General features: G+C 39.3%; 1 long non-coding RNA gene across 1 annotated transcript; it reads right to left on the bottom strand.

Moving 5' to 3' along the window:
• Positions 1 to 7,450: 7,450 nt before the first annotated feature.
• LOC139164332 (uncharacterized) lies at positions 7,451 to 8,751 on the bottom strand. Its single transcript, XR_011558605.1, has 4 exons — positions 8,631 to 8,751; positions 8,425 to 8,512; positions 8,163 to 8,231; positions 7,451 to 7,852 (listed from the first exon to the last, which is right to left on the bottom strand). It is a non-coding gene; the product is annotated as an uncharacterized lncRNA (long non-coding RNA).
• Between the last annotated feature and the right edge of the window lie 3,216 nt (positions 8,752 to 11,967).

Below are 11,967 nucleotides of genomic sequence, written 5' to 3'. Positions count from 1 at the left end.
AGAAGCAAAATTGCATGAGAGGACACATGCAAACTGGTGCCAAAGGTAAGTGGAACCCACCCTTGCTTATAAGGCTAAGGTTTTTGCATCGCTGCCACTCTTTACAATCCACCCCCCCCAAAAAAAATCAAGATGCATAATGTTGTGGTTAGCTCTGGCCCAGCTCCTGCCCCAAGGACTGTGGATGTGGGGGAGACATCCACATGCTGCAGGCCTGTTTTGCCCCCGGTGGAATCTGATGATGAAGGCTCCTCTGACCAAGAAGACATGAGTGACAGGGAGGAGGAGAATGTGGCAGACAGCTCAGAAGGAGATCAATTATCTAGCTCCTCCTTGGATTCAGAGCAAGAGTTAATGATACAGCCACGCATGCGGAGAGTGATGCATAGGCAACAACAACTGAGAGATTATTATCAAAGAAAATGAGGCCACCTGTGGTTGGGTGGGGCTGTGGTAATTAGTGAGGCTGCTATAAATAGCAGCCTGTGGGTTTGGCCATTGTGGAGGATTATCTGATCGTTGTGTTTCGTCACTGCTTTACTGACTTTGACCTTTTGTGTGCTGATTTTTCCCCGTTTTGAAACTAAACCAGGGCAAAGTGTGTTTCACTTTGTGAAAAAAGAAGGACTGTGAATTGCCTCACAGCTGCAAGCTAAGTATCACAGAACTGATAAGGGACTTGTACAAATTACCAGTTTGTTTGGAGACAAGTGCTCTTTGCTATACCAAAAGAGGGCTTGGTTTAAGTGAATTTTCATTATAAAGAACATTGTTTTGAATTTTCAAATGTGTGCGTGTCTGAAATTGTATCTGTGCATTTTGGGGAGGATTCTATCAGAGAGCTCGACAGAACACATAACAGAAAAAGTAACCTGAGATTTTCAAAGACTGTGGTTTTATTTTCCAAAAGACTGTTCTCCCTTATGATGAGAGGTCACGAGAGAATATGCTTTTGAGATTGAAGAAACTTTTGATTTGCCAGATGTTGCTGGATTACATCTTCTAAGGGTCCTGTCTTCTCTATGGCTAATGCTGAAAAACAGTGAGAGTTGCAGTTCATTTTTCACACCCCTGCGGTTCAGCTGCTATGATTGTCATCTTTCAGCCCTTTCGTAAGGCTGGATGTGGGTCATTAAGCAGCCACACAAGGGAAGTAACTCTGCTCAACTTCATGCAAGTTTTTCACGCTGAATAGCAAGGAAATGCAAACTGTACAATTGCCTCAAAGCTTTGTGAAATTTGAAGTCTGGCCTCTGCACGACCTTCCAACCTACCGGTACTGACCCTGAGAATGACAAGAATTTAAGGTGTTTTAAAAGTTTACCCAGTTTAGATTAAAAATAATTGTCTGGGTACCCAAAGCAAGAGGCAATTTGAAAACATCAGTTGCCATCCCTGGCTAAAGCAGAGCTAATCACCTTTCCCCATTTACAGCAAATGGAAAAATACAAAGAACAATTTATTGCCAGTGTGGCTTTGCATTCACTGTGGCACTTAGAGCATAACTGCTCCTGCTCCCATAGCAACTCCTTGAGCTTGTAACATTTCTCCCCTGGGTGCAGAAACACAGTGGTGGTAATTAGGCTTTTGTTCAGCTTGCTGTAAAGTCCAACTGAGTCCATCCAACTTAATTGCAGATTTTTTTAAACATCTGATTACACATGCAAAGCAGTGCAAACAGCTTATAAATAAGATGGGGGACAACTCCTTTGATGCTTTCATTTCTTTTCCTTTCCTTGTTATTGGTCACTCGATGCTGCCAACCAACTATTGAATTCAATGGCTTATTCAAAGCAGTTGAGGTATATAACTCAATCCCATGAACTGTCAAATTGATTTGTGTCTAGTATAAAGATGGGACCAATTCTTGGAACAGCAACACCTGCTTGTCTTGATAGCAGAAATGTCTAAAAGCTGAGCTTTGTATATGACAAAATTGCCTGTTGTGATTCCAGTGTATGTGATTCCTTGCCTTATGTAAGAGGCTACACTGAATTGTCGGACTAAATTGCCCACCTATTTTTCCAACAATTCCCCAATTAACAAAGGTGTTACCTGTTGATTTGCTTTATACATAATTACATATTCATAAATTATAATTCAACATTCATAATTGTAATGTGGTGTTTTTGGTTCTGGCTTTATATATTGTATGACTTCACCAACTATAGCTTTTTTAACAAGCCGTAAACAAATGACAGCAGCAAGAATATGTTATGCATAAAAATGGAAGGATACTTTGATTCCCACAGGGGACAAATGGCTGCAAAAGTTGATGGAGTTAGTGGAGAAATGGAGAAATATAAAAGTAAAAAGTTGAGATTTTGTGTTACTATCTTATTGTATTGCATCAAAAGGAAGTCAGTGCCTTTTTTTTCCTTTTTCCCTTTGTCTTGCATTTTTTTCTGTTCCCCTTTTCCTTCCTTAACTTTTCATCATCTTTATTTCTATCAAAATTTTCTATTTTGATAAACTAATAAAAATGCATTAACCAGGAACAAGCCATAAACAAATTATGATGTAGCACAATGCATCTCTGTTACAGCTCAATCTAGAGTTGCTTGCCATACTCTTGGTTTAAAAAAATACTGCTTTTCTGACTAAACTAGTTGATGAACTCTTCTGGAGGTAAGCTGTTCCATGGACTAATTGTTCTAAACTATCAGGAAATTTCTTCTTAGTTTTAAGTTGTTTCTCTCCTTGATTATTTATATATTTATTGTTAGAGTTGGAAGGGACCTTGCAGGTCATCTAGTCCAATCCCCCGCTCAAGCAGGAGTTCCTATACCATTTGAGACAGATAGCAGTCCAATCTCCCCTTGAAGGTCACAAGTGTTGGGGCGACTTTCTCATGCCTTGGAAAACAGTCTGACCCCTTCCTCTCTGTGGCATCTCCTCAAGTATTGGAACACTGGTATCATGTCATCTATGGTTTTTCTCTTTGCCAGACTGGCCAAGCTCAGTTCCTGCAACTGCTCTTCATATATTTTATTTTCCAGACTGTTTATCATTCTGGTTGCTCTCTTCTGCACTTTCTCTAGAATTTCAATGTCTTTTTTGCAATGTGGTGACCTAAACTGGATGCAGTATTTTAGGTGTGGTCTCACCAAGGCCAGAGTGGTGCTTGGTGAGACCATACCTAGCATACTGCATCTAGTTTTGGTCACCACACTAGTTAGTTTTAACTTAGTTTAAGATTAGTTTAAGAATAGTTTCATCCCATTGTTTCTTGTTCTATCCTCAGATGCTTTGGAGAATAGTTTGACTCCCTCTTCTTTGTGGCAACCCCTGAAATATTGGAACACTGCTATCATGTCTTCCACAATACATTTTGAATTACTAAAAATCTGGTTATTACCGAGAGATCACAAAGTGAAGATATTGCCAAAAACGTTTTTAAACCATTACACAGTGATTTCAGCATTTAAAAGGAAAACCGGATTTTTCACAGTTGGAAGTTAAGTGACGTATTATTGCAGAAAGATGTAGCAATGGAAGATTTCAAAAATAACACCATTAATAAAGGTAGAGACCTAAGAATACTTTGGGATGCAAGAAAAGCTTTTATGAGGTAATATTTAATACCCGTGATGGTGAACCTATGGCATGTGTGCTGGAAGTGGCACGCAGAGCCATCTCTCTGGGTACGCGATCTGTCACCCATTGCTCTTCCAGGTTCAGGCACGCTGGCCAGTGGATCTTCACATACACTGGAGTGCCAGAAACCGGAAGAGCAACAGCCCAGTTCTCATATCGCATCTCAGACATTAACACCCTTGAAAATGTCCAAAGATACTTCACCAGCAGAGCCCTTCACTCCTCCACTTGAAACAGAATACCCTACAAGACTAGACTTTCAATCCTGGGCCTAGAAAGCTTAGAACTAAGACGCCTTAAACAAGATCTAAGTATTGTCCACAAGATCATATGCTGCAACATCCTGCCTGTCGGCAACTACTTCAGCTTCAACCACAACAACACAAGAGCACACAACAGATTTAAGCTTAATATTAACCGCTCCAAACTTGACTGTAAAAAATATGACTTCCGTAACCGAGTTGTCAAAGCGTGGAACTCATTACCAGACTCCGTAGTGTCATCCCCAAACCCCCAACACTTTACCCTTAGATTATCCACGGTTGACCTATCCAGATTCCTAAGAGGTCAGTAAGGGGCGAGTACAAGTGCACTAGAGTGCCTTCTGTCCCCTGTCCTTTTGCTCTCCTATATCTCCTATACCTTTCTTCTATTTCTATATCTCTTCCTCCATTCTTTCATTGATATGTTCTATTACTATATCTTCTTTTCTATTCTTTCTTAGATATATTTTACTATGAGTATCTCCTCTATAACCTTCATCATGTATTTTACTATGTGTATATATCTATATACCCACTAAAACCCTCATTGTGTATTGAACAAATTTAAAAAATGAAATAAATAAATAATAAATAAAAACTGGAATACCAGAAACTGGAACACCAGGTGGCTGATGCACATGCATGCGCCAGGAACCAAGAGACCAACGCCCGGTATGTGCATGCTCTTATTTATTTATTCATTCATTCATTCATTCATTCATTCATTCATTCATTCATTCATTTATTGGATTTGTATGCCGCCCCTCTCCGCAGACTCGGGGCGGCTAACAACAATGATAAAAACAGCATGTAGAAACAACTAAAAACCCTTAGAATAAAACCAAACATACACACAAACATACTATGCATAACTTGTAATGGCCTAGGGGGAAGGAATATCTTAACTCCCCCATGTCTGGCGGCATAAATGAGTCTTGAGTAGTTTACGAAGGACAGGGAGGGTGGGGGCAGTTCTAATCTCCTGGGGGAGTTGGTTCCAGAAGGCCGGGGCCGCCACAGAGAAGGCTCTTCCCCTGGGGCCCGCCAAATGACATTGTTTAGTTGACAGGACCCGGAGAAGGCCAACTCTGTGGGACCTTATCGGTCGCTGGGATTCGTGCGGTAGCAGGCGGTTTCTGGTACAAAAATGAAAAAAAAAATTAAAGAAATCCCCAGAAAATAAAATTGTTTCGCAACAAATTAAATCCTGGCAATGGAAGGTAAACAAGAATTATGAAAATGCAAAATCTGATCTTGGATATAAGCCAGGGAAATGGTTGGCATATAAATTGAGAAAAGAATTATAATAAAATTCAAATATGTAAAAAATATTTCATCAACATTATTCTAAATCACTGTTTCCCAACCTTGGCAACTTGAAGATATCTGGACTTCAACTCCCAAAATTCCCCAGCCAGCATTCGCTGGCTGGGGAATTCTGGGATTTGAAGTCCAAATATCGTCAAGTTGCCAAGGTTGGGAAACACTGTTCTAAATCATTGATGGTTAACGTTTTTGTTCTCGTGTGCTGAAAGCATGCACAGCATTGCACATGCATGCCAGCACCCATAATGCAATATGTGCACGACTCTCCCATGTGCCCCAGCCCCCATGCATGCACGCACGACCCCCCTACGCTCCCTCACCCCAAGACATGTGCACATGACCCCCCACGCAACCCCCATCCCCTGCACATGCATATGTGACCCACTGCGCTCTCCCTATCACTGCACATGCACACATAACTCCCCGCAATACACATGCAATACACATGCATCTTGCATATGTGCCCCAATCCCCACGCATGCATGGCAGAGACTCAAAAATCAGCTGTCTGGCAGGAGGCTTGCACGCATGCACGCTGAAACTGAGCTGGGGTGATAGTATGCATGCCTGCAGAGAGGATTCTGCATGCCACCTGTGCCACCTATGCCATAGATTCTCCAGCACTTATTTATTTTTTTATTTGTTTGTTTATTTGTCAAACAAGTACAGTATTATAGTACATATTAATATAACATAACATAAGTAGAACGTAGTAATAGAAAGGATAATAAGACAGTAGGACAGGGACATTAGGCACATAAGTGCACTTATGCACACCCCTTACAGACCTCTTAGAAAAGGGGAGAGGTCAATTGTAAGGTTGAAGATTTGGGAGTTGGGGAAGCAACAACAAAGTCGGGTAATGAGTTCCAGCCGGTGACTACTCTATTGCTGAAATCGTACTTTCTACAGTCAAGTTTATAGCGATTTACATTCAGTTTATATCTATTACGTGCTCTTGTGTTATTGTTGTTGTTGTTGTTGTTGTTAAAGGTGAAGTAGTCACTGACAGGGGGTACATTATGATGTATGATTTTAGAAAGAACAGTTAAATCAGTTCGGAGATGATGTAGTTGTAAATTTTCTAGATTTAGTATTTGAAGTCTGGAGGAGTAGGGTAATTTGTTACATGAGGAGGAGTGAAGGACTCTTCTTGTGAAGTATTTCTGGACTCCTTCGATTGTATTAATATCTGATATGCAGTGTGGATTCCACACAGGTTAGCTATATTCTAGAATAGGTCTTACAAATGTTTTGTATGCTCTGGTTAATAAATCAGTGTTTCTAGAGAAGAAGCTACGTAAGATTAGGTTTACAATTATTAATGTTTTTTGGCAGTGCTGTTACAGTGGGCTCTAGCACTTAGGTCATTGGAAATGAGTACTCCAAGGTCTTTGACTGAGTGAGGGTCCTCTGTTAGTTCAGTTTTACCAAGTATGTATTTAGTATTCAGTTCTAAAGTTTCTCTGGCCAACTTCCTCAATTTAATTTATGCTTAGATATCCTGTTTGGATAAATCCAACTTTACAATGAATTTCATTCAGACATATCCAGTTTTCTTTGGAAGCAAACTAATAGTCACTGATGCATTCCACCTTTTACACAATATTTACAAATAACACATTTTTCGGTATATTTGTCCTCTAGGGTGAAAAGTTACCTTTGCTGCATCACCACCCTATCATTACTGCAAATGCAGGCAAAATTTGAATGGCCAGCAGGCAAGGTTTGGGATTTTTAAATAGCCTCAAAAGAACCACCCCCCACCGCTCCAAAAAAAAGGCAAAGAAAGGGAAATTCAACAAAAGTTATACATTCTCATTCAGACTCAAAGGTCCTGTGAAAACTAAAACTAGTAAGATTAGGTCCTTTCTTTGTTTTACATATTGTTTCCTCAGGTTTCAGGAAGTTTTATATCTGTGGAATCATTGGTGCTCTCTGAGCTTGGTTGTTTTCTTACAGATATTTCATCACTAAACTATGTAACATCATCAGAACAGGTGAGTCAGTATTAGCTGTGCTAGGCAGATGTCAGCCTTACATAATTAGCAACAGTTAAAACTATTCTTGCGAATCCTTACTTTATTGATGTTATTAACGTCAAATCTTTGTTCTTTTGTTTACTTTTGGGTTGGATTTGTATTCCAGCACCATGTCTTTCAGAACTTTATGTTTATGGGCAATCTGATAAAAATGGCTTAATCACTAGGACAAGTTCTTTCTTTTTTAATAAATTTTATTAATTTTCTATTAATTACATTTCTTAGTGCTCAATAAACATTGTGTTGCCTGGGCATTTAATTTGCTTAACAATACAAATACCATTCATACTCTCCACCCCTTTTTTCCAACCACTGGTAAAATAAATTCCAAGTTTGATAATATTCTATGTCTTTTTTCTCTTTAATTTTCAATGTAAGTCTGTCCATTCCTGTGCAGTCTAGTATCTTCTTAATTATCTCTTCGTCTTGTGGTGCTTCTTCATCTTTCTACCGGGACAAGTTCTTATCTTATCCAGATTCCAGGTGAGAGCAGTCATGGAAAGTGAGTTGGTTGCCATTCAGGGAGTCCTGCCAGTTGGAATGAGATTCTTGCTGAAGTGTATATGGCCTTCACTGGTAGTGTTCCATAAAGCCTTGAAGATTTGGTTCTGGTTCTGAAGAAGCCTTGAAATAAATGGGATCCCTTGTTGAATGTTCTATTGTTTTTCTTTCTGTATACCATGTTTTCCCGAAAATAAGACCTAATCCAAAAATAAGCCCTAGCATGATTTTTTAGGATGCTCGTAATATAAGCCCATTCCCCCCAAATAAGTCCCAGTTAAGATTGTCAACCGGAAGGAAGCATTTAAGTTCTGTATTCCCCTCCCCAAAGAGGACCTACTGGAAAATAAGTCATAATGCATCTTTCAAAACAAAAATTAATATAAGACCCTGTATTATTTGCAAGGAAACACTATTATACCCATACCCATACCTTTTTAATTTGTATTGGTTATTATATTGTGTTCTGAACTGCCCCAACACAGCTGCAGACAATCATTCCCTAAAATGAATGAAATAAATTCAAGAGACAGGTGAGGTAGAAATACATTTGCCTGCTTGAATGGAATTTTCACTTAGGGAAACACCACACCCAGCCATCTCAATTAGGGAAAGGGAGACAATGAATTTCCAGGAAGGGATTTGACAGGCTTATGTGATATCATGGACAGGCATCCCCGCCTCTTCTTTGTTACCTGTGCAAATAAAATTCCATTTCACTCTTCCATATCAAATGGTTGACTCTGCCCTTTGCAAGTAAACATAACCTCATTGGCCCCCACCCTGTTTGATAGGAAAACAAATGAACGAGATTACTGTATATGTATATATCATTGAGCTGATTCCAGTGCTAAAAGTCCCATTCCCCACCCATTACTTCTTTCAGTCAATTTCTGGGTACCTGCATTTCAAGCTTGGCAAGCTTCGGTAGTAAGATATGATGGAAAGGGAACCTACTTGCTCTTGATTCCTCTGCCAATGGGACATGCTAATCCCATGTTTTCTGCCAATGCTAAAGCACTTAAGCATTTCACAAACTAAGCTCAAGGTAATCAGCATGCTAGAAAAATAAGTGAAATGTTTGGTGCTGCCTACAAAACCAGAGGGAGTGCCACACAACAGATGTGGAATGGTATTTTAAGACTTTACATAAATGTTTGGATTTCTCCCATGCCTAGCAACACCAAGTTGACTCTTGGTAATAAATCGGGCTAACCATACCAGTTTACATAATTTAAAGAGACCATAGAATAAGAGTTCATCTTGGTAAAAGTTCGGATTTGTTTTTAAAGTACGGTACACGCCGTACTGGTTTCAGTTGAATACAAAGGCAGGGGCTAATTATCTCAAATATAAAAGGCTGCAGTTATTTATGAAATAAGTGTTCCAGTTCCAGCAACCCCAAACACTGACATTTGCTGCCGCCTCCTTTTCCACATCCCAGGGTTGGCAGAGATTATTTTCACCTAGTGCCAACTTGGACAATCCAGCAAAGGAAAAATAAATTAATATTCAGCCATTCCTTCCAATACAGCTCATTCAAAGCCATTCTGTTTGTTGCCCACAGGACTCAAATAATACAAATAGGGCTAGCTATCTAAACTAAGATTCAGTTAAGCTATTTCAGTTATGCTCTTTTTCAGAGAAGCTGACACTTAGTCACTGGACTAGGTTGTTCCATGACATACTAGAGCAGTGATTTTCAACCTTTTTTGAGCTGCGGCACATGTTTTACATATACAAAATCATGGGGCACATTGAGCAGGAGGGGAGTGGGGGGGGCTAAAAAGTTTGGACAAAAAACTTCTCTCTCTCTCTCTCTCTCTCTCTTCCTCCCTTTTGCTCTATTTCTCTCCCTCTTTCTCTCTTTCCCTTCATTCCTCTCTCTCTCCATCCCTCTTTCTTTCTCTCTTTCTTCCTTCCTCTCTTTTTTGCTCTCTTTCTATCTCCCTCCTTCCCTGCCTTTCTTTCTCTCTCTCTCTCTCTTGCTTTCTTTCTTTCTCTCTTTCTCTCTCTCTTGCTTTCTTTCTCTCTCTTTCTCTTTCTCTCTCTCTTTCTCTCTCTCTTGCTTTCTTTCTTTCCCTTGCTGAGCTTCACGGCACACCTGACCATGTCTCGCAGCACACTAGTGTGCCACGGCACACTGGTTGAAAAACACTGTACTAGAGTATTCCAGATATTTATCCAATTCAATATGATTAAACAAGAAATAATACGCAATTTAACCTCAACCCTAAAATAAAATCTCCTTTGAATATTGTTTCTTGGTGAATTCATTGATATATCTATGTAGTTTTCTTGGAAGCTTTATAGGAGTAGAATGTCCAATTTCCCAAGCTAGGCCAGCCCTATTTATTTACCAAGCCGACCTGTAATAAATAGTAGTTCATCTCTAGATATAGAAAGAGCCATGAAGACAGCTTTGATGAAAGTATTTAGGAGGTTAGAAGCATTCCTTCAACTTTGGGAAAGGGGGTAACGTTAAGAAGAGATTTAGGCTGTCTCTCACTTGATTCATTGGGCTATAAAAGAAAAGAAAAATACACTCAGATTTGCAAAAATATAACCTATTGCAATAAATCTTAAATTCCAGTCTTCTTGTTGTGTTTCTTCCTTGGTCCGAACAATCTTGAAGGACCAATGGTACATAAGGTTCCAAGGAAAATGTCCACTGTCGGGGTTTTGTCCCATAGTTTTAAAAAAGTCCATGGGGACATATGGATATGTTGTTAATATTTGGGTTTTTGTAAATAATACAGTACAGAGTTATAGGCAAAGAGAAAAATTGCTGACAGTATATTCCTAATGTGAGAACAGATTCCCAAATACCAGACATAAACTGCTTTTTCTCCTACATATTTACATGCAACTAACAAAAGATCAGTGTAATTTCTGGCATCTATCACAGAATATAGATACATGAAAAGCTAAACCAATTTGGCATACATTTCCCCAGTATGCTAAAGGAAGTATACATTTCCCCAGTCACTACGAATGGTGAATTTTACTGTGTGGTCCAAACTCTATTTCTAGCTACAATTTGCTATTTGCTATTTTGTTTCATATCTCACTTTGAAGGTGTAAAAACTATGATTGCTTTAGAACAAGATGAATCCTAATAAATAAAAACTTATTCAGGATAGAATTACAATGGTACAGTAGTACATATAGTTTATCTTCTTTACCCAACCATTCTATTTAATATTAGGTCTACGGGTTTTTTTTAAGGTTCACAACCCAGGAATACATGTGAAGACATGTTAAAAGTCACAGCATTATGTGCAAAGCTTATAAACTTCCTTTAAAAATGATGATTTTTGTATGTGTGGGTTATGCTCAGCCAAATTCACTTTGCTGTGAAGAAAACAGGTTTCAGGGTCCTTCAGAAATCTGAACTAGTCACCAGTATACCTGGATATCTACTTCATATGTCAAGTGTCTCCATCAAGGAGCGCTTCTTCAAGCCCCACACTATGGACAGGTAGCCCAATGCCAAAGGCAAAACCTCAAAACAAAAAGCTGCTTCCCTGCATTCTGTTGCCCTTGTCATTCTGCCAGTTTTGTTGCCTTGTATTCTGCTCACCTGAAGCATTGTTAGAACAGCCTACATGATTCTGAAAGGGGCAAAAAGGCTTGGCATAATCAACAGCTGCCCTGCAAAGGATCAGACTGGATGTGCCTCATCATCAATGGAGGAAGACAAATATGAACTAGGGATGGCAGGGACAGCAAGTCCAGTGATCATTGGGTGCAGGGCTAGCAAGGTGGCAGGACCTGTGAACCGAAGACACAAGAGACAAGTTGAGTGGTCCATTTGTTTTTGCAGTATAAGAGTTGTAGATTACAGGATAATTTTTCCTGAAACCAAATTGTTTGTTGGAGAATAGGTTAAAAGTTTCTAAGTGAAGTGTAATGGATTTGTTTATGATTGATTCCATGACTTTGCAGGTGATGCAACCCCAAATGATTGGTCTGTAATTTTCAACATTACTTGGATCTCCTTTTTTGAAAATAGGGATGACTGTGGCTAGTGACCATAGATTGTGTAAGGAGTTCGTCCTGAAGGATTTTTTAAAAAATTATGCTTACAGGTTCAGCCAAGGTTGTGGAGAGATTTTTTAAGAAGTATGCATATAGTCCATCAGGTCCAAAAGACAGAGACAATTTTAGGTTGCATAACACCTTTCTAATGTTATCTTCTGTAAAATCGATTTGTGTTAGATCGTTGAAGTTAATTG

Source organism: Erythrolamprus reginae, chromosome 3 (genome assembly GCF_031021105.1).
Source record: "Erythrolamprus reginae isolate rEryReg1 chromosome 3, rEryReg1.hap1, whole genome shotgun sequence".
Classification (NCBI taxonomy): Eukaryota; Metazoa; Chordata; class Lepidosauria; order Squamata; family Dipsadidae; genus Erythrolamprus; species Erythrolamprus reginae.
The sequence above is the reverse complement of the archived record's forward strand: the minus strand, read 5'-3'. Positions and strand labels throughout refer to the sequence as shown.